This window comes from Dasypus novemcinctus, chromosome 30, assembly GCF_030445035.2.
Source record: "Dasypus novemcinctus isolate mDasNov1 chromosome 30, mDasNov1.1.hap2, whole genome shotgun sequence".
Lineage (NCBI taxonomy): Eukaryota > Metazoa > Chordata > Mammalia > Cingulata > Dasypodidae > Dasypus > Dasypus novemcinctus.
Window position 1 is genome coordinate 35,422,275 of NC_080702.1, and position 25,049 is coordinate 35,447,323.

Below are 25,049 nucleotides of genomic sequence, written 5' to 3' on the forward strand. Positions count from 1 at the left end.
AATGGATTTTTTTATTGCCCGTTTAAGAATGTTCTTTATGGTGTATAAAACACAACTAATTTCTGCATGTTAATCTGATAAGTTTCATTTGGCTGAATTCATTTATGAGCTCTAGAGTTTACTCAGAGAAACTTGTCATGGTCTATATAAAGACTCATCACATCTCTGAAAACAGATGGTTTTACTTCTTCGTTTCTAATTTGGGTACACATTATTTAGTTTTATGATCTAATTTCTTAACTTCCAGGACAATAATGAATACCAATATTGAAAACAGTAATCCTTGTTTTCTTTCAGACCTCAAGGAGATGGTGTTTACTCTTTCAGTATTGAGGATAAGATTACCTGTGTTTTTAATATATATTTTGTTTATCCTGTCCAGGAAGTTATTCATATTCTTATTTTTCTAAGTATTTTATCAGAAAAAGGTGTTGGAATTTATTATTCACATTTTCTTCACCAATTGAGATTTTCAAGTGATTTCCTCTTCATTGGGTTAATGGGGTGTATTACATTGATTTTCTTAAATTGAACACCCATTTTGAATTCCATTTTGTCTTGGATAATAATTCTTGTAATATTCTCTTGGATTTGACATGCTGGCATTTGATAAGGGTTTTGCTTCTATATTTATGAGAGAAAATGTTCTTGTTTTTCTTTGTTATGTTTTACGTAGTTTTGGCATCACAATCACTTTAGCCTTATAGAATGAGTTTGTATGCTTTATATATCTTGAATTCAAGTTGCAATGTTTAGAAAAATATTGTAATTAATTCTTATTTGACTATTTCATAGATTTCATTATGGAAGTTGCTGATCCTTGACTTCTAGTTTTGGGAGTTTTTTTGATAACTAATTGAATCTCTTCACTATTATGTTTTTGTTGAGTTCTATTTCTTTCCGGTCAATTTAGACAAATTGCACATTTCTAGGATTTGGTCCATTTCTTCAACATTTTCTAGATTGTTGGCAGACAATTGTTCATAGATTTCACTCATAATACCTTTAATGTCAGCAATATCTAGCAACATCCCTGATTTCATTTTTGATTTTGGTAATTCACATGCTATTTATTGTTTCTTTTTCCATCTAAATAAACCTTCGCTATTTTATTGATCTTTACCAAGAAACAATTTCATTGATTTACACAATTGTTTTTTCTATATTCTATGTCATTTCTCTTCATTTAATCTATATTATTTCTTTCCTTCTACAAGATATAGGTCCAGTTTGCCCTTCTTTTTCTATTTCCCACAAATAAAAATCAATATATCAATCCATAATTTCTTCCATTGCTAAAATCACAATAAGTCTATAGTTGGATAACAGTATGTCTACTTTAGTCCAAAGTTCATTCCCCAATCCAGAGAATTCTGGGATGGTGATGTCTATGCCACACCTAATTGAGAGGAGCTGTGATCCTTTAGGGCTGATGGATGGGACTCTCTTACTTATAGGTGTATACTCTCTCAGATCATTGGTATGGTAGTTGTCCATCATCGTCTCCTTGCCAGTTGTCCTGGTGAAATCATTGAACTGGAGAGTAGGTGTTGGAATTCCATTGAGATTCAGGGCCCAGCTGGCACAGGGACAGCACCAAGATTTTAGTCTCTTGTACGTACTCCTACCAACTCTAGTACTAATTCTAGGTTCAAATGAAAGGGCAGAAAAGCAACGTGTAGGGAATATGGAGGTGGTGGTCACTGGAGGTTCTGAGGGCAGGAAATGGGAAAAACAGGTGTAATACGGGGGCATTTTAAGAACTTGGGAATTGTTCTGAAAGACATTGCAGTGACAGATGCAGACCATCATATAACTTACAATAACCTACAGAATTGAGTGCAAGAGAGTGTAAACTACAATGTAAATATTAGTCCATGCTTAGTGACAATGCTTCATAATGTGCTTATCAATTGCAATGAATGTATTTCACTAATGAAAGATGTTAATGAGGAAAAATGAGGGAGGTGTGGTGAGTGGGGCATATGAGAATCCCCTCTTTTTAATGTGATATTTGTGTAATATAAGTAACTTTTAAAATATTTTTTAATCAATATAGATCCTGAGAAAGCAAGTTACCATGGCTAAGAAACAGAAAAAAAAAACAGTAAGAAAAAAGTCTTTAAGTGTTTCAGATTTTGAAAATATTCAGAGAATATGAAACAACGCTTTTTAATGAGTTTTAGAAAATTAAAAATGTTGCAATTATATAAAATGTTATATTTCAATAATAAAATAAAGAGAACCTCTTAAGCTGAAATTTACAATGATGAAAATTTAAAATATCCAACTAGTGGGAGTGGGAGAAATTTATTTGCAGTGGAAACCAAAGACCCACCAACCCTGAAGCAGAAATGGAAAATAAACCAAATTTATTTCTGTGGACTTTCCTACATTTGACAATTTCTCTGTGTCCTTCCATTTATTGCCCATAAAACATTGCCTCTCATGATATTTTCTTATCACAGCAAAACGGATCCACAGGCTGATTTCAGTCATTTATTGTTCCACAGATGGTTTCCTCCTTCCATAATAAATAAATACAATATGTCTTTATTCAGGAAACTCCAGGAGATGAAACATAAACCTAACCAGACTTAGGATGATGTATCTTAGAGCTATTAATATGTGGGTGCTTCCAATTCTTCTAAGAGGGGTGAACTGGAAGTGAGAAGAAATGGGAAGAGTGGCATTGGGGAAAGACATTAAGAGGTGAAATCCAGGAACTTCTCATCCAATACTGCTGCTCTGGAATTTGTTTCTCTTTTAAACTCAGTTCTTGGCAATGGAGGAAGGAATTATTGCTTCTATGTTTGAAATATACTCACTTAGACGGGGGCTACCCTATGATGCATTATAAGAGGCAAAGGCTCTGCCATAATTTTCTACTGTGTCTTTGTTTAAATGATTTGCCTTGTACCTGAGAGCGTTTATTCTCACTTCCACCCTCTGGAAGTGACAGTGTTCATCTTTTCTAAATTTCTCATGGTAGAGTACCAAAATATTTATTCAAATCTTGGAATATAATACAATTAAACAGAACAGAGTTCACTCAAAATGTATCTTGTCCTCCTTCTATATAACATACATTTCATGGTTTACAGGCAGTAATCAAATCTCCCACTTCTCCAGGAAAAATGCTCATGTTTCCCTTTGTAGCTTGGTATTTATCCCTCACTGAATTTATGTAAGTGCCTTTGGCTGAAATCTATATTTTAGGAACTCTCTTCAAGTTTTCCCTTTAAAGAAAACACACAAAAAACCCTAAACTGCACTTAAGTTTCACTGGTAATAGACAATATGATGTTTTGTTTTTTCCTTGTAGTCATTTATAGATTCTTAAAGAAAAAATTTAGTTTTACAGGAGAACAAATTTATATCCTTAGTTAAGATTGAATCATTGTTTCCACATGTTTTAGGGTCCTGGATTCTACTGACAACACCAGGAATACTTTTTTTTTTTTTTTTGGAGAAAAAGAGAACATGCAGGAATGGGGAAGTAAGAAAAGATATTCGTAAAACATAAGTTCTAGGAAAATATAATAGAGTTGAAAAGGTCTCCATCACTCACAGATGACATTTACTTAATAAATAATCTTATGACTCAAATTACCAGCAACAGCGAAGCTTCTTAGTGGATTTTGAAAGATATACAATCACCCTCTCTCCAAAAATACACGCAAATTGTAAGTGAGTTTGGCATCCACAATTGAGTCTTCTTAGGTTGTGAGGGTCGTACCGCACAAGGCTCTTAGCAGCCTTTTCTCCCTCTTTGTGGCTTGTGTTGCTGTCCTCCAGAAGATGGGGAAATTGCAGATGTGATACCTATTTAATCAATACTAAAGTCATGAGCCTCCTCCTACCTGACTGCAGAAAGGGGGCATATTTGTGTAGCCAACAATTTCGGTTGAGTCTTCTTGATTATCAGTGTTCCTGATTATAACAGAAGTATCAACTTTCAAAGCTGGCCTGTTTTCAGTGTTATCTAACTTCCAATTATTGAAAGATATAACTCTGGTTTCTTCTGTAAGATAAGTGTACATGCTTACTATGTTTTTTTTCTCAAAATTCTTTTTCAAAAATTAGTTGACCTTTTTTATTTTTAAAGAAGCTTTAGATTATATAAATGTTACTTAAAAATTGTAGGAGATTCCCATATGCCACGCTCAATTAACCTCCCACACTTCACCACATTAACAACATGTTTCATTAGAGTTGTACATTTGTTAACCTCGAAGAACACATATTGAAGTATTGCTACTAACCATGGACTATATTTTTTTATTATACTTTACACTCAGTCTCACACAACTTTCTAAGTTATGACAAAAAGTATAATGGCCCTGTTTCCATCATTGCAATGTCATGTAGAATTCCCATGTCTCCAAAATGTCCCCAATATTACTCTTATTCTTCTTCCCTTTCCTCCCCTCCGAACCTCTGGTGGCCTCTGCCTTTATATCAATGATAAATGTTCCTCCATTGATGGAATATCCATCTATAATAGAAAAAGAAATGTCTATTTATTATAATGAACAACAGGATTAAGTCAAAATTCTTAAAAGCTTTTATTTGGAAAGAGATTTATGCTTAAAAATAAGCCTTTCATATAAACTATTCTTGTACAAGAACTGATTGCAAAATAACAGTCTTGTAGGGTAGTAACTGGAAATTGATACGTCAAATTCTTGGCGGTGAGAAGACTAATGATACTATTTCCACTGGATAAATGTACATGATTATGCTTGTATAGCTTGGAAAAAATGATTCACAATACATCGTTTGCAGTAACATCTAAAGAGAGCACCTAGGAAAGATTTTGACAAATAGGTTTATGTGATAAACAATTTTACTGAGAATCCTAATTCAAGTAATGTGTAATAAGATGGGGCTCTTACACTGGACAGAATTCCACAAAGAAATGACAAGCTGAGGATTTTTAATTCTCAGATTATGGTGCAATCAAAACATAGACATTTTCTAAAACTACATGAATGAACTATCATTCATAGAAAATTGCAGTTCTGATGTGTTTATGACTTACATAATAGACTGAACCAGTGCATTAGTAAAGTACAATTGAAAATGAATTCACAGCATTCCCAAAGAATATGAAGTGAATACAAATATATAAGCAATTCTGAATATTTTCAAAAATGACCATTAGGTGAGAGAAATCACTAATTCCAAAATGCCACTCTGGTTTGACATTTGTAAAGATGGCACGTAAATCAGTTGATGAATGACACATTCATCTTAGTCTACCTTAGAAAGAAAATAGCAAGTCTACATAAAAATCTGTAATTATGTCCTAATATCTAGTTTTAATAGTAGAAATAGATATAGTAGGAGGTGGAGAAAAGCACACGTTTGCTTTTTATAGTGTGTAAATGAGACAAGTATTATAGGGAGTGCTGAAAGAAATTTCCAGATAATATCCTTCATTATGAAAATAATTTTTAAAGGGCAGTCTTATGTCACCAGAAGAATGATAGAATATATTGAGACCATTATTGTTTGAAGAATCAGGGATTGTGTTGTTGATTACAACCTCACTTAACTTATGATATTGAATGTGCAGGAGAAAGGCACATATTGCAGATGGAATGTCGATTATTGTAAAGCAGTCAGATGATATCTCCAGTTCAGGATATGACCTCTTTCAGGAACCAATGAACAAAAACCTTGGTAGCTGGTACAGAGCCTTTGTTAGGTGAGCTTATTTTTCACTCACACCATAAAACACAAGCAATTTCTTTCATCTGGCAGTGAATGCAGTACACCTTCATCCCTCCAGCACCTGCTATAATTTTATATACAGAATAACCTGAATGAAAAATTTTACTGCTGAAAATCCAGTCAGCAGTTTCTACCATAAATCATGATCCTGGGGAATACAATGAGAGAACACATGATGTAAAATAATACAAAATAAACAGGTATCCTTGATGTACAAAAATTAAGAAATATATATTTTTTCTTAAGCAAATACAAGATCATCTCTCTATACACTTATAATGTACATAGATTAATACCTCCTCTAATCCATATTTTATTCCTCCATCCTGTAGTCCCTGGGATGGCAGTGTCCACTCCACTCTAAATTGAGAGAAGGCTTAGATCTCACATGGTGGATGGATGGAAGTCTCCTGCTTGCAGTTGTAGACTCTCTCAGATCCCTGGTATGGTGGATGACCATCCTAACCTCCCTGTTACCTGACACGGGCAAGTTCAATGAATTGGGGAGCAGGTGTTGTAATTCTGTTGCGACTCATTCTAGTCTCCTGAGCATACAACAACCCCAGCACCAACCACAGGTTCAGTAAAAGTGACAGACGAGGAATGTGCAGAGAGGTCACATCTGAGTCCAACTGCATCACACTTCAGAGCACAAATTCCAAAGTAGGGCCTTCTGACCAGGCACAGAACTTCAGAGCCATCTGCGATGACCATAGGAATGAGGTGTCTCTGTAGCCCTCAGGAGCACCACAACTTGGGGTAGAATCTACTTGGGCTATCTCTGAAATCCTGCCGAGTGGTGCATAAGCCCAACCCATCGGATGACCTCCTGATTCATTTTGAAGTCTCTTACCCACAAGAACTCATTTGTCTTTCACATTTCCCCTTTATATTCAAGGTCTTTTTCTAGTTGTATCTCCAATTGATGCTTGTTAGTAATCCCTCTGCACCAGAGATGCTCAACCCAGGGGTCATGTCCCAAACTGGGGGGGGAAGGTAATATTGAGTTGGCTTAGGGAGTGGCCACATTTGAGCAACATGGATGCTTTCAGGAGGTAACACTTAAGCACCTTGCAGCTCTAGACCTAGTTGAAATTTCAAGCACACAGGCTCATGAGTATAGTCATCAGTATCAATGGCCCATCATTGGGCCATCCTTCCTCACTGGTCTTTGTCCTTACACTTGGGGGATAGTTGCTCCTCAATTGGGGAGTGCAACATAGTTTTCCAGAATCAGAACTCAGTACTCCTTCACTGTGTGAATCTTTACCTACAATGACAATATCCAATGAATATCCAAATATATCTATATACCCTATATGAATGGTCTGGAGAACTCCCTCTCACCCATGCATCCCCATCAATGACATCCTACACCAGTGCTCCTGCCCTGAAATGGTTAAAATGCTCTGTGATCCAACACTTCTTAAAAAAATGGAAGGTAATATATTTTTAAATGCAATTAGTAGGAAAATGAAATAGTAGTGATAGGTTTAAAGATTAGAAATAGAATGCATACTAATTAAGAAAAACTAAAATAAAGTGAAAAATAAATTGGGTATTAAAAATGAAAAATATCATAAACTTTTTTGAAATTTTGCCTTTCATTATTGTAGTAAGCATTGCCTTGTATGTACAGTAGCAAAGCCATCTCTTCCATTCCTTTATCAGTGTTTTCATCCTTTATTAAAACAATTTTTATTAGGTCTTCAAAAAGTTTTAGATCACAATAAAGTTACATGTACAATATAGGGGACTCCCATATGCCCAACATCAAATGCTTCTCTCCCTTCTCAGCCATTATCTTTTAACAGGTGGATGTAATATTTGCTATAGCTGATGTACAGTTATTAAAACAGAGCTACTAACTGTGGTTTCACTATGTTTTACATATTAAACTCTACAATTTTATAACAATTTGTTTGTGTTATGGTTTATATTTTAGACTACACACTTTTAAAATTTTTTGGTGAAATTTAACATGGCCTATATCCATCATTGCATGATTTTGTGGAACACTTCCATTGCCCTTGGTTAATCCTCTTCCATCTATTCTATTCCTCTCTTCCCCACCCCTTGGGGTCCACAGTGACAACCAAGCCTCATTGCTTGAAGGACAAGATTCACAGATATTGCAACAATGCAGAGGGTTTGATACACTATTCTGTCTGGAGACAGTTGCTATGGGAGTTTCTGAGGGCAGGGTGAGCAAAGAAGAGGTGTGATATGGGGACAGTTTCAATGCTTGGAGTTGTACTGAATGATATTGCAGAGACAGATGCACGATATTACATATACTGCCATAACCCACTAAATGGACTGGGGGAGAGTGCAAATTACAATGCAAATTATAATCCATGCTGTGCAGCATTGCTTCAAAATGTACTCATCAAATGCAATGAATGTGCCACACTGATGAAAGAGGTTGTTGATGTGGGAGGAGTGGGGGATGGGGAGTTGCATATATGGGAAACTCATATTTTTTACTCTTTCATTTTGTGAGATCTATGTATCTTTAAAAGGACAACAAAAATTTCATTCCCAAGGGGAAAAAAAAAAACCCTAGGGTTTGATTTCTGTTAATCATGAGCACTTTTGTAAAGTTGAGACAAAGTATCCTTTTATAGACAGAAGGTTTCTCAGCTTTTTAAAGGCCTGCTTTATGTCCTTGTTTCTAAGACTGTAGATAAAAGGGTTCAGCATGGGAGTGACCAACGTGTACATCACTGAGGCTACTGCATTTGCCCTTGAGTTTTGGGAAGCAGCAGAGCTAAGATACACTCCAAGACTTGTACCATAAAACAAGGTCACTACTGAGAGGTGAGACCCTCAAGTAGAAAATGCTTTATATTTACCACCAGCTGTTGAGATTCTCAAAATAGAGGATATAATCTTATAGTAAGAGAAAAAGATCCCAGTGAGTGGTACAAACCCCAGAAGTCCAGTTGCAAAATACATCACTATGTCATTGAGGAAGGTGTCAGAACAAGCACGTCTGACTACCTGATTAAGTTCACAGAAAAAGTGGGACATTTCCAACTCTGTACAAAAGGACAATCGCAAAATCATTAAGTCAAGCAAAAGAGAGTTCAGCACACTCAATAACCAGGATGCCAGTAGCAGGAGTACACAAACCTGTGGGTTCACGATGACCGTATAATGCAGGGGGTGACAGATTGCCACGAAGCGGTCATAAGCCATCGCAGTCAAATAGAAGTTATCTAATTGTCCAAAAAACATGAAAAAATATATCTGGGTGAGACAGTTTTCAAAAGTTATGATTTTGTTTCCTGTCCGTATATTCAGCAGCATCTTTGGTACAGTGGTGGAGGTGAAACAGATATCTGTAAAAGACAGGTTGGAGAGGAAGAAATACATGGGTGTGTGGAGGTGGGAGTCTGAGATGATGGCCAGGATGATGAGCAGGTTTCCAAAGAAGGTAACCAGGTACATGGACAGGAACAGCCCAAAGAGTAGAGACTGAACCTCTGTATCTTCTGAGAGCCCCAGGAGGATGAATTCTAAAACATATGTTTGGTTTTCTGTTTCCATGTAGATGTTGAATTTCCTGGAAGAGATATCAAAGCAATGCAATTTTAGCCACAAGCAGTGATCAGAAAAATATAATAAATGGTATTGTTTGTATTGTAATTACAGTAAATTAATATTTTTATGTATTTTATATAGATTTCGTACTCTTTTCTGAACATGTCAGAAAAAACATATGTTCCTCCTTCTCCTTGATAGTTTTGCTGACTAGAAATCCCTGTCCATGATTTTGGCAAGGCAATATTTTCCATGATAAATACTCTCAGACTTTATTTTGAGCAACAAACGCTATGACCAGTATTTGATACCCTGTGACAAAATAGTAAAGAAGAAGAACTAAGTTGTAGGAACCATATTATTTGGTTGCAAGTTACTTAAAAAAATAATTAAAATAATCCTATTGGTGTAATGGACAAATGACCTCATGCAAATGGGTTCCACTGATGTTTTGCAAAGGACAAGGGCAATTCATTGTAGAAAGTATGGTCTTCTCAAAAAGCATTGTTGGAAAAATAGGATGTACTGATATCAAACAAAAAAGGAATTTAGGCACTGATTGAATTTATTTCACAAAAATTGAATAAAAATTAATCATACCACTTTATAGTAAAATGCATTGTAAAAGTGCTAGACTAAAACCTAAAGAATATCTAAGGATCCATAGGATGGTAATGAGTTTTTAGGTATAGTAATGAAAGCATAATCCATGAGAGATTAAAATTTATAAGTCAGTGTTTATTATAATGTAAAAGATTGGTTCTGTAAAAGACATTGGTAAGGGGTTGTAAGAAAATGTACAAATATGGAAAAATATTTACAAAATATATCTGATAAATGATTTTGTATCTACACATACAAATGTACAAATTAATATTAATACCACAAAATAAGAAAGCTAATGCTGAATTTTTAAAAAAAAATTGTCAATACATATGAACAGAATCCTAATATAAGAAGATATACACTTCCCAAATAAGCATACAAAAAGAAATTCAACCTCACTGGCACCTAGGTATTATTACCAAGTGCCAACTAGCAATGCATCTGGAAAATGACCTTGATCAAAAACGGGAAATATTAAAGGCAGATGAGTTTTATGACTAAGAGTTTTCAAAGTGAGTTTGGAAGTCATTTCAGAGGTTACAGTAATACACGTCTCAGCAGAATCTCACTGACTGTTACAGTAAACAGTGCCTCAAACAGCAGGAATCCTGATGGTTCTACAGATACCTAGACACTAAAAGCAGTGCAGAAAATCTCAGGAATTTGGCACCCTATCAGTAGGCCTTACTTTGGAATTTATGCTTTCCAGTGTAAAAGAGTTAGACTCATTTGTAGATTTCCAACATGTGGCTCTTCTCTACATTTTATTTACATAAGAACCATGTGTTGGCTCTATCCTTCTTAAATATATGTCCCAAAGCCTTAAATCTTTGGTCTGTTCAATGTGCCTGTTGAGCCGTCAATCTAAACAGAGTTTCAAAACCTTCTCCTCCATTCATTGGACATATGCAGAATGACTAACAAGGAGATGATAATAGACAACACCCATCACAAGGAAGTAAGAGTGTCTGCAACTGCAAGCAAGATAGTACCGCCCATATACCACATGGGGTCTAAGCCCCCTCTCAATTAGAAACAGAGTAGGCATCACGATCACAAAATCCTCAAGAATGGGGAATGAACAATGGACTAAAGCAGACTTAATATTTTCCTATTATAGACATTATTATTCTAGCAATGGAAGAATGTTTATCATTGATATAAAGGCCATGGCCACCAGAGATTCTGAGAGGAGGGAGAGTGAAGAATAGGTGTAAATTCAGGGCATTTTCAGGACATTGGGATTTTCTGCATGACGCTGCAATGATGGACACAGGCCATTATATGTTTTGTCATTACCTACATTTTTGCAGGACAGACTATATTAACTGTGATATAAACTATAGTCCACAGTTAATAGTACTGCTTCAATATGTGTTCATCAATTGTAGCCAATGTACTGTTCTAATGAAAGATGTTACAATGGAAAAGAGTGGGAGAGAGAAGGGGTGTGGCATATGGGACCCCTCTTTGTTTTATGTAGCATTTCAGTAAGCTAAACTTACTTTAAAAACTTAAAAATTTAAATAAATAAATGAATAAATAAATTAATTAAAATCTTTTAAACAGTTAAACACCATTTGTCATTAGAGAATTGCAAGACGAAAACCAAAATGATATAGGCCCACATGCTTATTAGAAGAGATAAAAACCTAAAAACTAAGAATATCAATTGCTATTGAGTATGTGGAGCAATACATCTCTTGTTCATTGCTAGTGAGAACACAAAATTTTTCTGTCAGAAGACAGTTAAGCAGTTTCTTTTAAAACTAAACATTGTCTTAAAATACAATCCAACAGTTGTGCTTTTAGGTATATATGTGGGTGATATGAAAACTGGAGTCCACACAAAAGTCCACACGTGAATGTTTACAGAAGATGTATTTGTAACCTCCAAATCTGAAAGCAAACAAAATGTTGCTCAACCAATACACCAGGGAACTGAGAGAGACCAAGAGTGGAAGCAGGAGAATTAGATCCATGTGGGATCTAAGGCCCCTCTAGATTGAGAGGTGGAGTGGACATCACCATCCCAGGGTCCTCAGGATGGAGGAATAAAATAAAGATTAGAGTGTACTTAATGGTATTTTACTATGGACTTATTGTGACTCTAGCAATGGAAGAAACTGTATCATTTTTGTGGAGACTGTGACCATTGGAGTTGCTGAGGGCAGGGAGAGGGATGAAGAGGATGAGATATGGTTGCTTTTTTGGGACTTGGAATTGTCCTGAATGATATCACAGGGAAAGATGCAGGGCATTATATATTCTGACATAACGCACTGAATAGACTGAGAGAATGTAAACTCACATGTAAACTATAACCCAAGCTGTGTAGCAATGTTCCAAAATCTATTCATCAAAAGAAAGAAAGGTGCCACACTGATGAAAGAAGTTGCTAATGGGGGAGGATTGGGGAGAATGAGGAGTTGGGTATATGAGAAACTCTTATATTTTTAAAGTTAAAATTTGGTGTGATATGTGTATCTTTAAAAAAGAAGACAATTTTAAAATCTGCTAAAAAATCTCCTAGCCCATTTATAAAAACTAACAAGGAAAGTCTTCATCTCTTAGTGAACATAATCTAATAATGACTGAAGTAATGAATGCACAACTATGTAATCATTTCAAATACAACAGATTGTGCATATAAGAGGAATTGTATCCTTAAATAAAAAAGAACTTATTTTAAACCCTCACCACATCTTATGGTTATATTGATTGTACTTTTGTGTCCATGTCATCTATTATTGGTGCAATTCTATCCCCTTCTCCTTCTGAAATTACTCAAAATCCTCCTTCAATTCTTATTACAATTAAAATCTCCCTTGTGATGACTTCACTAACCCCCACAGGATGAGTCTATACTTTTTGATCCACTTCACCAGGATTCCAGAGCCACTTCAAGATATTGGACATACTCATTTCTATGTGTGCAACCCCATTTGGATGTAATCTCCTTAACATGAGGAACAAAATCTTACTCATTTCTTTATCCCCAAAATCATATTTACAGCTCACCATGAAGTAACTGATAGCTAAACATATGTTGAATGACTAAAAGAAAAAAATGAAAAAATGCAGTTAAAGAGATAATTTCAGGAATTGTAGAGAAAGAAGAATAAGTGAAACAAGGAAAAATGCTTTTGAGAGAGGGTAGACCCAAGAATGAGAGGTCAGAGAAGACAGATTGGAAAAAAAATCTATTTTAGTGTATCTGCTATCTATTTCTGCTCAGGCTTTTGAATAAGACAGGACTTTGTGTTTTAAGTTTTCTCTATGGTCATAATCTGTTGATGTCCTTAAAGCTTCTACCAATAAATGGCATTCTTGGAGCCAAAATACTTTCCCTCAGTGCCTGCAAAGATTCCAAGCTTGAAATTACCAAGATTGAAATTACCAAGACAGGGTCTATGTTCACCAATGCAGGTTCATCCTTGAATGATGGAAGAAGTTGGAAGCGCTGCTCCCAGGAATAAAAGTGAGATGGAAAGTGTCATAAGGTCTATAGAAGACAAATTGTGTTTTCTTTTCTCCAGAGATAAGCATACTTGATTTGATATAGGGAAGAGGAAGCACATAGAGTTTCTGTGCAATTAGGGATTCCATTCTCATGAGCCACATTAATGAAGTATTCTTTTGTCTCAATACTCACTAAGATAATTTATTCTTTGGAAATAAGAAAAGAAATCACAATGCAAACTTGTGCCAGTTTTGTCACTTTTGACAGTTTTGGAGCTCCCTGTTTACCTTTTATCCCTGTGGACACCTACCTCACAGAAGGAGGTCACCCCTATTAACTTGCGGGATCTAGTATTGCCAGGTTTACCATATTGATGTCCCTCTTGTTGATTGTGGAGAAAGATCCTGGGTACACTAAATTATTTTATTTCCCAATTTTTCTTCTCTGGAGTTGGCTCTAATGAATGGAGCCACCCACTCACAAGAGGATTTCCTCTTGTCTAACTGCTTCTCCTTTCTCCCCCATAGATATCAATATCTGTTCAACCCAGACAACCATTTGATTTCTCAGTCATTCAACAAATATTTATTCAGTAATACCATTTGGTAAACTTATACTACATTCTGGTAATGAAGAGAAGACAAAGGTACTGTGTTTCCTCACAAACTGTTCACAGTTTTAAAAGCCAAGGGATGAGCACTCACACACTCCCTAGAAGCTTGCCCCAGTTGCACCCTGTGTCAGAGGCACCCAGCCAATACCCTAAATCAGTAACCCTTCCTTATTATATTGTCTAAAACATTTTCTCAACATTGTAGTCTCAACCCTCACCCACCAATCCCCTGTGTTCACCTGTTCCACACCCAACACACTCACAATTCCATGGACCATCCAACCCAGCATGTTATATCAGTGAGTGTAGACCAATACAATGAATAGGAATTGTTGTACGCCCATAAAGGAGAGGCCCCATTGATGTTCTCAAATAGAGACAATGACCACTGGAGGCTCTTAGGGCAAGGAGAGGGAAAAACAGTTTTTTACAGGGATGCATTTTGTGGGCATGGACTTGACCTTGACCTGAATAACTTCATAAAGACAGATATAGGCCATTATATATCTTCCCATAACCTAAAGGATTGTGTGGGAGAGAGGGTCAACTACAGTATAAACTATAATACATGCTCAGTAGCAATGTCCCAAAATGTGTTTATCAATTGCAATGAATGTACCTCACTAATGAAAGATGTTGTATCTTTGGGAAAACGTGGGAGCCTTTTTTTTCTCTATTTTTTTTAATGTTACATTCAAAAAATTTAAGATATCGCCATATACACCTCATTGTCCTGATCCCAATCTTCCCACATCAACAACTTCTTTCATCATCGTGGGACATTAATTGCATTCGGTTATTACATTTTGGAGCATTGCTGCACCACATAGATAATGGTTTATATTGTAGTTTACACTATCCCCCAGTCCACCCAGTGGGCCATGGCAGGACATATAACATCAAGCATCTGTCCCTGCAGTAGCAGTCAGGACAACTCCAAGTCCTGAAAATGCCCCCACCTCATATCTCTTCTTCCCTTTCCCTATCATCATCAGCAGCTACCGTGGCCACTTTCTCCACACCAATGCTACAATTTCTGCCATTACTAATCACAATATTTCCATAGTAGAATATCAGTAAGTCCACTCTAATTTATACTCGCCTCTTCCATCCTGTGGACCCTGGGATGGTTATGTCCACTCCACCTCTTTATCGAGAGGTGGATGATGGATGCAATTCTACTTGCAGTTGTAGGCACTCTTGACTCCTTGTGGTGATGGTTGACCATCTTCACCTCCATGTTAGCTGGCTGGGGTAAGGCCAATAAACCAGACGGTAGGAGTTTTAAGTCTGCTTAGGTTCAGGGCCTGGCTGTCATGACAGCCAAATATATACAAGCCGGTACTGGTTCTCCCGAGGGCTACAGAGACCCACATGTTCTATGGTCACAGCAGATGACTCTGGAGTTCAGTGCCATGTCAGTTGGCCCTACTTTGGAGTTTGTGACCCTGAGTATGGAGTTGGACTCAGATGTGACCTTTCTACACATGCCTCTTCTGTTACTTTTACTGGACCTGTGGTTGGCACTGAGTTTGGTGTATACTCAGACCTATGCTTTTCATGGAGCATTTATGTAATCTTTGTATCTATAAAAGTTTTTAAAAAAATATTTAAAATAAAAGAAACCAGTCTAAATAGGATGAGACTAAAAAACAGGGACATTAGAATGATCACTGGTTGCCCAGGCTTTAGGGAGAGGGAAGGGGCATTGAATAGGTGAAGCTCAGGAATTTTCAGAAGAGTGAGACTCTATTATACTGTAACTGAACACATATGACATGATGCATTTGTTAAAACCTACTGAAATTGACAACATCCAAATTTGCAAATAATCTAACTGTATTGCTAAGGCATGAAATACCCTGACAAGGGAATGGGAGGAAAAGATGCTGACATAGTAATATTAGATATGAGCAGAGTCTGTAAAATGAAATCAGTGGACACTGTACACCAGTATGGTACTCTAGTTAACAATGTCTCCCATCAGGGTATGGGTTAAAAATTCTTTTACTTCTATACATATACACTGGAATCAAGTAATGAAGTAAATGAATAGAATATGGGAAATATGCTACTCTCTGTGGTGTTAAGGATTACAGATAATCACGGGGAGGATGCTGGAGTGTTCTGTGAATGGTTTAGAGGTAGACACATCAGTGCGAACTCATGTGGAGGTGAATATAGCTCCACAGCGTTGTGTGTGGAAATATTTACAAATAAATGTATATACATAGAATTGTGTACATATGTGTATTTCTTTGTAATATCCATGGAAATGGCTCAGTAGCAAGGCACATATAGTGTCCACACGTTGGATATTAACAACTTCTTTGCAAGTATTTTCTTAGAAAAATAGCTGCCTGCAGGAATTCGTCGAAAAATTAACAAAAAGAGCGTGGAACATCTCGTAGTACCAAAAAGTAAATATGTGGAAAAATAAAACTGGCAATTATGGGAATAATTTCAAATAGACACAAGGCACAGCCAAGAGGGCCCCAATGTTCAAAATTGGAATAAACTGAAAAATGAAATAAAGTAGTACTGTATCACATACTAAAGTAAAAAAATAAATGTCATGAATTAAACCTGATATAAATAATTGAGTAAATAAATAATATATATTTACTATGAAGATGAATTCCATAATATTTGGAGATACATTTCTCTCAAGGCAGTGTCACAAACATCACACTCCTGAATGTGGGATTCACATATTTATTTCTTTCCAATGGTCATATTTGGAAATGCAGGGAATTGAGGAAATATAACCTCAAAACATTGTTGATCAAAGTCAACATTAACAGTGGTAAAATAAGTCACCTTGAGAGGGTGCAGCCTGGATATGATGCATTGAAAATGGCACATTATCCTGGTGTCTTGCTCCAAAATCCCATTATCCAGTCAAATCAAGAGAAGAACATCAGGCAAATTCAGACTGAGGGGCGATTCACAAAATACCCAACCTATATTCCTCAAAAGCATATAGGTCATCAAAAATAGGTGATACTGAGAAGCCATCACTGCCTGAATGGCTTAAGAATTTTTGAAAATAAATGTAATGTGCTATTCTGGCATAAGAAGAAGGGAAAGTAGGTGAGAATTTCTTGAAAATCCTCTGTACTATCCTTGCAATTTTTTTTCTGTAAATCTAACACTGTTTTAAAATATTAATTTTAATAAGAAATAAATTATTAGTGAAGTGCAAAATCCTAGAAACATTGAATCCCAAGATTCAATCCATCACAATTACATTTGCACACTTTGGATAAGAATGCAGCATTTATGTCTCACATTATTTTTCCATTAAACCAGAATAGTGAAAAACAATTTCACCAAATAATTGAATTAAATAAAATAATGAATATAAAATATTTTACTTTGTGCCTAGTATAATAATGAATATTTTTCCATTGTAGTTCAAGCCCACACTAATTCACTTCCCACAATCACTGCGCTATTTCCTTCCCTTCTACTCTCTGCAGGGTTTTGGCAACAGTGATAGTCACATTGACCCAGAGTGAGATTTTATCATAGCAAGTCATTTCACAATCATCACCATCTATAAACCTGCTCTGACTCTCAATAACTTCAAACATAAATATCCACCTTGTGGACAAAACACCCGGCTCTCAATTATCTGGTTGCTGCCAAACCGGCCAGCTTCATTTTCCCCTTTTCACATCCTGCCCCTTCATTTTTCATCAGATATCAAGAAGTACTTTTTTCTCTCTATTTTTTTAAATGTTACATTTGAAAAATATAAGAGGTCCCCATATAACCCCACCCTATTTTTAAAACCTCACAACACCATATGGTTATATCGATTGGTCTTTGTTCCTCTCACTTCTTCTTGGCATGCTTCTTTCCCTTTCTCCTCTTGAAGTTACCCCAATCCCAATTTCCAGACACAATGCAATCGTCTCGCTTGTGAAGGCTTCACTAGTCTTCACAGAATGAGTTTAAACTTTTGGAGTCACTTCAACAGGATATCAATAACCAGAGGATATTTCATATAGTCAATTCTATTTCTTGTTGCACATAACTTTTGAGATAAGGAACAATGTTTAACTCATCTCTTTATTCACAAAGTATTACTTAGTGACTACCATGAGGTGTTTGATGAATAAATGGTTGTTGAATGACAAAAATTAAAGATGAATGAGGGAAAGAGATGTGGCTCCAGTATTTGGGCTTCTGTCAACCATATGGAGGGTCCAGGGTTCAGTGCCCAAGGGCTCCTGGAGAAGGCAAGCTGGCCTGCATGGTGAGCTGGGCCCCACGGAGTGCTGGCCCAAGCAGGAGGGCCACCTCATGTAGGAGTGCCACCCCACATGGGAGTGCTGCCTTGCACAGGAATACAGCCCCATGTGTATATGCTGGTCAACACGGAGAAGCTGGCACAGCAAGATGACACTACAAGAGACAAAGAGGAGAGAGAGTGAGAAGACAAAGCATAACAGGGAGCTGAGGTGGTGCTAAGAGAAAGATTTCCTCTCTCACACTCTGGAAGGTCCCAGGATCACTTCCCAGAGCCACCTAATGAGAATACATGCAGACACAGAAAAGAACACGCAGCAAATGGTCACAGAGAGCAGACAATGGGGCATTGGGGTGAGGGAGAAATAAATAAAATATATCTTTAAAACATGAATGAATGTGGTTAAGCAGATACTTGGAACAACGTAAACAAAGAAGAAGCAGTGAAAAATGCAGCTTGGAGAGTGAAGCCCCATGAATGAGAGCTAATGCCGAGGAATCAGATTGGAGAGAGAAGATCATTTGTTGTATCCGTTATCTCCCTCCACGATCAGGCTTTTTAAGAAGGCAGAACTTTATATTTTAAGCATTCTTTATGTGCATAACCTTTTGATGTCCCTAACGTTTCTACCAATAACAGGGTCCCTGAAGCCATGATATATTCCCCCAAAACCTTTGAAGACTCTGTGACTTACCTAGAAATTATCAAAGCAGAGTCTGAGTTCACCAATACAGATTATTCTTTGAATGAAGTGGATGAAATTGGAAACTCTGCTCCAGGAAGGGCAGGGAGAAGAAATCTGTTTTCTCAAGACCAGTGAGTAGTAAAATAGATTTGAGAGAATGCAGAGGAAACATTTAGAGATTCCGTGCCTTTAGGGATTTCATTCCCATATGTCTCATTAATGAAGTATTCTTTTGTTTTTCTACTTTCTGTAATTTACTTCTCTGGAGGTAAGAAAGAAAAATACAATGAAAACTTGTGCCAGTTTTGTCCCATGGGAGACAGCTATGGAGCTCCATTTTCATGTCTTATCTCGGTGGATTCCTTCCTCTCAAGATGTTGTCATCTCTCTATAGATGTGTGCTCTAATATTGCAAGATTTTCCAAAATGATTTCTTTACCTTTGATTTGGAGAGGGAATCTGGGTACATGAAGATACCTTCTGCCTCCAGTCTGTTCCTCTGGAGTTGGCTTCCATGCATGGGGCCACCATCTCTTAAGAGAATTTTCCCTTGTGTCATCGTTTTTCCTTTCTCCACCTTGGGCAGCAATAACATTTGGTAGTTTAGGTTCAGTGTGCCCTTCTTTTTCTAGCTCACCCAGATCTGTAGATAGCTTACTGATTAAAGATCATTCTTCTTCTTTAATATGGGCACTCATATCTATAATTTCTCTGATTCTTTTAAGTGCATCCCTAATATGATCTAATGAAAGGATTTAATTAAGACAAAATGAAAAATTGAAATGAACCTTGCTAGGGAGAGCACTTCAAATGCCAGCTGCAGTTCTGGTAGACTGTTAACTCCGAAGGGCTTTAGATTCTACATTAGTGAATAGGGTCCATAATAAGAAAAATCCCACACCTCTCCTAAGTGGAAATTCTACTAAAAAAAATCCTGGTTAAATGTGGGGCCCTTGGAATTATAGCTGCACTTTTTTTCCTGTTGAATATATTCTTTTATTGTTTTTCTTTTTTTGAAAAAGATAAATAGATCTCAAAAAAAGTTACATTAAAAAACATAGGAGATTCCTGTATACCTGACTTCCTAACCCCACCACTCCTCCCACATCAACATCCTCTTTCATCCTTAGGGCACATTCTTTGCATTTGGTGAACACACCCTGGAGCACAGCTAAACTGCATGGACCATAGTTTACATTATAGTTCACACTCTCCACCAGTCCATCCAGTGGGTTTTTGCAGAATAAACAAGGTCCTACATCTGTCCCTGAAATATCATTCAGCATAACTCCAAGTCCCAAAAACAGCCGACATCACAACTCTTCCCCCTTCTTCCTGCCCTCAGGAACCTCTGTGGCTACTGACTCCACATCAACGATACAAGTACTTCAAGTGTTAGAGTCATGAAATTCTAAACAAGAATACCAGCAAACCCACTCCATTGATATTAAAATCCTACCCTTGTGGACCCTGGGATGGCAATGTCCATTCCACCTCTAAATCGAGGTGGGACTTAGGTCCCACATGGCTGATGGATGTTATTCTCCTGCATGCAGTTGGAGACTCTCTCAGTTCCCTGGTGTAGTGGTTGACCATTCTCACCTCCCCATCAGTTGATCTGGACATATCCAATGAATCAGATAGTAGGATTTGCAACTCAGGTGAGGTTCAGGGCCCAGCTGATACATGGACTGTTCAGAGGTTCAAGTCTCTTGAGCATAAACAAATCCCAGTACCAATCACAGTTCAGTAAAATTCACAGAAGAGGCATGTGTAGAAAGGTCACATATGAGTTCAAGTCCATCACATTCAGGAGCACAAATTCAATAATAGGGCTCACTGGCAAGGCATAGAACTCCAGAGCCATCTGTCATGACCATAGAACCTGGGTGTCTCCATAGCCCTCAGAAGTACCACTAACTCAGCTTGTGTCTACTTTGGCTCTCTATTGGGATCCTTCTGAGATGTGTTTAAGCGTGGCCCCCGATGACATTCCAAATCATTTTGAAGTCCTTAACCATACAAATTCAGTTGTCTTTACATTTCCCCCTTTTATTCAATATCTTTTTGTAGTTGTATCACTAGCTATTGATGGTAGTAATCCCTCAGTGTCAGGGAGGCTCATCACCAGGAGTCATGCCCCATGCTGGAGGAAAGGTAATGCATTTAGTTACTGAGTTTGGCTTAGAGAATGACCCCATTTGAGCACCATGGAGGCCCTCAGGAAGTAACTCTTAGGCACCATGCATCTCTAGGCCTAGATGAAATTTCAAGCACACAGACTCATAAGCATAATCGTCAATATCAAGGGCCCATCATTGGACCATCCTTCTTCACTGGTCTTTGCCCTTTGCAATTGAGGGATTTTTGTTGTTCCATTGGGGAATGTGACAGAAATTCCCCATATGGGAATTCAGTACTCCCTCAGTTGTCATGTGTAACACTATCCACTATGAAAATACCTAACAAACATCCGAACATGTCTTTATCCTAGATATGCATGCCATGGAGAACTCCCTCATCCCCATGCATTGTCCATGAAGGACACACCACACCAGTGCTCCTCCCCTGCCATAGATGAACCCCTCTGTGATCCAAAACTTCGTCAAAAATGAAGCCTAATATATTGTCAAATTCAATCAGTAGGATAATGAAATAATTTTGAAAGAATAAAGATTAGAAACAGAACATGTAATAATTTAGAAATACTAAAAGAAAGTAAAAAATAAAATGGTGAATTAAAAATGAAAAATATCATAAATCTTTGTTTTTGACATTTTGCCTTTCGTTACACTAATAGGTGTTTCCCTGCATGTAGAGTGGGCAGGCAATCTCCCCCATTTCTACCTCAGTGTCTATAGTCTTTTTATGTCTTTAATTTTGCCTTCCAAGAAGTTTTAGATAATAGTAAATTCACATGTACAATATAGGGGACTACCTTTTATCCAACATCAAAACCTTTTCCCACTTCCCCAGCAACGACCTTTTTACATGTAGATTTTAGATTTGCTACAGCTATGTACAGATATTGAAACATAGCTATCAATCATGGTTCCATTATAGTTTATATTACGGTTTATATTTGAGGCTGTACCTTTTTCTAAGTTTTTGGTTACATTGTGGTTTAAGTTTTAGGCTATGCACTTTTACAAATTTTGGGTGAAATTTAACATGGCTTATATATACATCATTTCACAAAATTGTTGGACACTTCCTTTGCTCCCCACTTACCCCCACTTCCACACATTCTGTCCCTCTCTGCTCCTCCTCTCAGGGCCCACAGTGACAACGACTCTTCACCTCTTGAAGGATAGGAATCCTAGATATTTGAAACAATGCTGAATGCTTGACTTTCTAGTCTGTCCTCCCCAACTGGGAGCCACTCATGTTCTTGAGAGACAACCTCTCCTCAGGTTAAGAACATCAAGCCTCCCCAGGATGGGGGTATTACACTTTCTCCCTCATTGTAGGTTTCTCCATCCACTGATATAATACAACATGACAAGATGAACAATCACACACTCCCTAGAAGACTGCCCCACATGCACGCTCTGCAAATGCCTGCTGTCAAATACCCCAAACAAGTAACACTTCCTTTTATTTTATTTTCTAAAGTGTTTTCTCAACATTATAGTTTCAACCATATACCTGACAATCTCTCAGGTTCACCCATTCACCCCAAACCCTCCTCTGAATTTTGCGGGCCATGTGACCCTCCCCCCAACCCTAGCCCCACTCAAACCTGCAAATCCCTGCCCAATAGTATCCCAATGCCCCTATCTTATCCCTTCACTGCACAACGACTTACCTCCACTGCATCATAGATTTTGCCCATGTAGGCATCAGCTCACAACCTTACCTTCCCCCACTTTCCTGTAAGCCCGTTGTCCAGTCTACAGCTCTAAGACAGCTTGATTTTATAGCTGCAATTTAAAAGTTAATGATGTAAGACACAGTAATCAACATTGTGTATCAAGCTACACACTTTCTATGACCTTGGTGCTACCTGGTGCGAAAAGCACTCTGGATGACCAGTTAGCATGCATTCTGAAATCACAGCAGCTATGTGACCTTAAAAGCCCTAGGTGGAAACCTTAACATTAATTTCTTCTAACATGTTAATGGCAAAATGAAATCAAATGTACATCCTCTCCCCTCTGTCTATTCCTCAAAGAATTCTCACATATTTGGGCCCACAAAATAAATCAGAACACAATTTTTAAAGTCTCCATATTCACTAAAAAGATGGTACAATAGATCAGAGCCAGAAGAAAAGTATAAGTGGGGAAAAGAGCTTTTACGTCTTAAAGATGTTGACATTATTCAGGCAGAGATCATGAAACAACTCTTTTTAATGAGTATTTGAAAGTTATAACAATATTGTAAATATCTAAAAAGACATGAAAATTTAAATAGTGAATCAAATAGAACCTGTATGTTCAAAATATACCATGTTAAATTAAAAATATCCATGTAGAGGAACTGAGAGAAATGAAAGTACAATTAAAACCAAAGTCCCTCCCCACCATTAAGCAGAAATTAAAAAATAAAACAAATTTATATCTCTGAATTTTCTCTCTATCTATTTTTCTGTGCTCTGCACTTAATACCTGTTAAGCATCCCCTCCCATGATATTTACACCACACAACAGAACAGAGATGCTCTAGTTCATTCCAGAGATTTTTTTTTTTTTTGTCCCACTTGCTCTTTCCTCCTTGGATAATAGAAAAGTACAAAAGATGTGCTTTTTGGAAACACAAGCAATAAAACTGATATGAACTACAGTTTGTATGATGTATATCAAAAATATGTGAGTTCTTCCAGTTCCTCTGAGAAGAGTGAAATGGAAGTGAGCAGAAAATAGAAGGTTAAAATTAGTAAAAGACACTAGGCAATGATATCCAAGACCTTCTCAGGCAATACACCTAAACATTTGCTTCCCTTGGAAACTCAGCTCTTTGTGGTGGAGGATGGAATAACTGTTCCTATGTTTGATATATACATATTTTGGCTCTAGCTACATATTTATGACATGCTATAAAAGGTAAGGGCTCTTTTACTGCTTTCTGGGTTTTAGTTTAAATAGTGTTCTCTCTACCCATGTACCTTTATTTTGAATTCCAAACTCTGGAAAATCATTCATCTTTTTTGAAATTGGATGGGTTCCAATAAACAATTATTCAAATTACTCAACATAATACAATTCAAAAGAACAGAGATCATGAAGGATTACTACAAAACAATAAGTGGTGTTGCAATTAGAAAGAGACCTTGAATAAAAAGGTCAACATACACCACCAGAATATCTCATGTCGGATCATGAGTCAAAAACTGCTTTTTGACCTTGAATACAAGGGGGAAATGGCAAAGACAAGTGAGTTTACATGACTAAGAATCTTCAAAATAAAGTTGGGGGTCATCAGAGGGGTTGCACTTATGCACACCTCAGCAGAACCCCAGAGACAGCCAAAGTAGATACAAGGCCAGGTACTGGTGCTACTGAGGGCTACAGACACACACAGGTTCTTTGGTCATGGCAGATGGTTCTGGTGTTCAGTGCCACATCAGTGGACCTTCCTTTGGAATTTGTGTTCCTGAGTTTGATGGAGTTGGAATCAGATGTGACCTTTCTACACATGCCTCTTCTGTCACTTTTACTGAACCAGTGGTTGGTGCTAGGGTTGATGTATACTAAGGAGACTTGAATCTCTGGGCTATCCATGTGCCATCTGGACCCTGAGCCTCAACAGAGTCGCAACTCCTACTCTCTGGCTGGTTGGACTTACCTCTCAGGTCAGCTAACAGGGATGTGAATATGGTCAACCACTACACCAGGGAAGTGAGAGTGCCTACCCTGCAAGCAGGAGAATTGCATCCATCATCCATGTGGGACCTGAGCCCCCTCTCAATATAGAGGTGGACATCACCATCTGAGGGTCCACAGAATGGAAAAATAAAATAGGATTAGAGTGGACTTACTGATATTCTCCTATAGAACTATTGCGACTAGTAATGGAAGAAATTGTAGCATTGATGTGGAGAAAATGGCCACAGTAGTTGCTGAGGGCAGGAAGAGGGAAGAAAAAAAGTGCTGTGGGGGAATTTTTGGGATTTGGAGTTGTCCTAAATGATATTTCA

At 37.3% G+C, this 25,049-nt stretch overlaps 1 pseudogene; it reads right to left on the bottom strand.

Annotated features, from left to right (window-relative positions):
• Positions 1–8,322: 8,322 nt before the first annotated feature.
• LOC131276901 (olfactory receptor 7A10-like) lies at positions 8,323–9,291 on the bottom strand (annotated as a pseudogene).
• Between the last annotated feature and the right edge of the window lie 15,758 nt (positions 9,292–25,049).